This window comes from Mchenga conophoros, linkage group LG18 (assembly GCF_057382185.1).
Source record: "Mchenga conophoros isolate Kocher_MC1m ecotype Shallow Benthic linkage group LG18, M_conophoros_male_GT1.1, whole genome shotgun sequence".
NCBI classification, from domain to species: domain Eukaryota; kingdom Metazoa; phylum Chordata; class Actinopteri; order Cichliformes; family Cichlidae; genus Mchenga; species Mchenga conophoros.
The window spans coordinates 19943681-19945762 of NC_140543.1; the positions used below are offsets into that span (position 1 = coordinate 19943681).

General features: G+C 39.3%; 1 non-coding gene across 1 annotated transcript; it reads left to right on the plus strand.

Annotated features, from left to right (window-relative positions):
* The first annotated feature begins 230 nt into the window (after positions 1 to 230).
* Positions 231 to 313, plus strand: trnal-uaa (transfer RNA leucine (anticodon UAA)). The gene has a single exon. It is a non-coding gene; the product is annotated as a tRNA-Leu (tRNA).
* The last annotated feature ends 1769 nt before the right edge of the window (positions 314 to 2082 follow it).

Here is a 2082-nt window from a genome sequence, read left to right on the forward strand (position 1 = left end):
AAGCACAACAAACACTGATAACCCTCTCTGCATACTGCATACTGAATACTGCATACTGAATTTTGACACAGTTTGAGTCAAAATTCAATCTTGAATCAATAATAGTCCCAAGATACGTAAAGTGTAAGATCGTACACGTTCCACAGTTTGAGCCTTGACGTTTGTAGCGTCGGGTGTGCTGGTATTGCAGGCCGTGTATATAATAATTGTACATGAGCAGCAAGCTATCCATCAGGGTGGCCGAGTGGTTAAGGCGTTGGACTTAAGATCCAATGGACAACAGTCCTCGTGGGTTCAAACCCCACTCCTGGTAGAATGTAACCAATCTTTGAATGAGTTTCATCTGTGTAAGGGTGCTTTTGCTCCATTATCACCTCTTACTTCGGTGCTGCTTTTCTGCATTTAATTCAGAACCACAGTGTTGCGGTGGTGTTTCCTCACAGAAAGAAAGTCCAAAGTTCAAATTCACCACCAGACCGAGGACTTCCTGTGGGGAGTTTGAATGTTCTCACTGTGTAATCTGGCTTCCTCCCACACTCCAAAAATATGCAGTTAGTGGGGTTAGGTTAATTGGTGACTCTAGATTGGCTATAGGTGTGAATGTGAGTGCAAACAGTCGTCTGTCTCTCTGTGTTAGCTTGTCTGACAGCAATTTAACTCTTTATTAGCCTTTTGTAATTTCACTGAAATTAAATGATGAACGATGGCGTACAAAAAGTCTTGACCCAGATATCTGCTCGATACACTGGAAGCATCAAAATACAGGCCATTTCTCTGGAGACTAAATCAGGATACCAGTAAATGGGTTAGATGCATATCAGAGTGTTATCTATCTTCTTCCTGAATTTTTCCTAAATTTGGAACTATTTATTTATGATTTTGGACCATCTACCTGATTTATTTTAGCAAGCACTGTGCCAGATATGGCTGCACTACACATCTGTTTTGACATCTCTTCATACTGTATCCCCAGTGATTCATATATGTAGTCTGTTTGCTATAAATGCCTGGAAATTCCCTTCAGTGCCATCCAACTTGCAGCAACATGCTGAGCTTCTTCCCTTTAAACAGATAGACAACCAGTTTTTATTATCTCTACTATCAATCTAAACAGGTGTCAAACAGGAATGATGTTATATGTTGCTTGCCTGTTTACTTCGACATAATTTCATCAGTAAACTAAACTCCTAACATTGGAATTTGAGGTGTTGCGACATACAAAAACTGGGAAACTTATCATCAGCACTTTCCTGAGAACAGGATGCTACTTGAATGCAGCACACCTTCTTTTTGTCTCTTGTGTAATGTGTGAATCAGGAAGCCATGCCACTCCAACACTATCGCTTACATTCCCCACCAATCCTGACATATCAGGTGACCTTGTCAGCTATTCCGTCTTATTCTTTCCCACGAATCTAACAGTGCAACATGCATCCTGTCTTATCCAGTCCTTTAAACTCTCTGTCTGCCTGATACAGCCATCAAAGACTTATATGATCTGAGTCCAAAGATATGAATATGCTTGAGGGAACAAAAAGAAAGTGATAATGATGCAGAGATAGACATAGAGTCAAGCATCTTGTTGCACAGGCTTCAGATAAACTACAACACTAATCTCTCTGTCTGTGTTGATATGGCCTCTTTTTAAAACTATGACAACTTCATTCGATAAAATGTCTTTTAAAATGACCTCCAACTGCAGTTTAGAATAAAGCAGATAAAAAAGTCTTTAAATAGAATGTGATAAAGACCATTTCATGCCTGTTAGCTATAGCTTTTTGCAGGATTAATTTGTCTACTTAGGTTCTTGATGTGCTTAAAGAGCCATAGGACCATCACCAATGGTGATTTCCATTTTCAGTTAATCAAGTGATTATATCTAGATTAAAAGATTACCTCAGTATAAGATTAGTTAAAGAAAATAATCCCACTGCGGTCTGCTGTTGCTCAGACATTGGAGAAAGTGGTTTTCATTCGGAGGTGAGAACTGGGATGAGTCACAACAAATGAGAAGGTTTAATCCCACCTCTTATCACACAAACTGTTGACAAGGTGGATTTTTTTCTTCTTGACAGTCTGAAC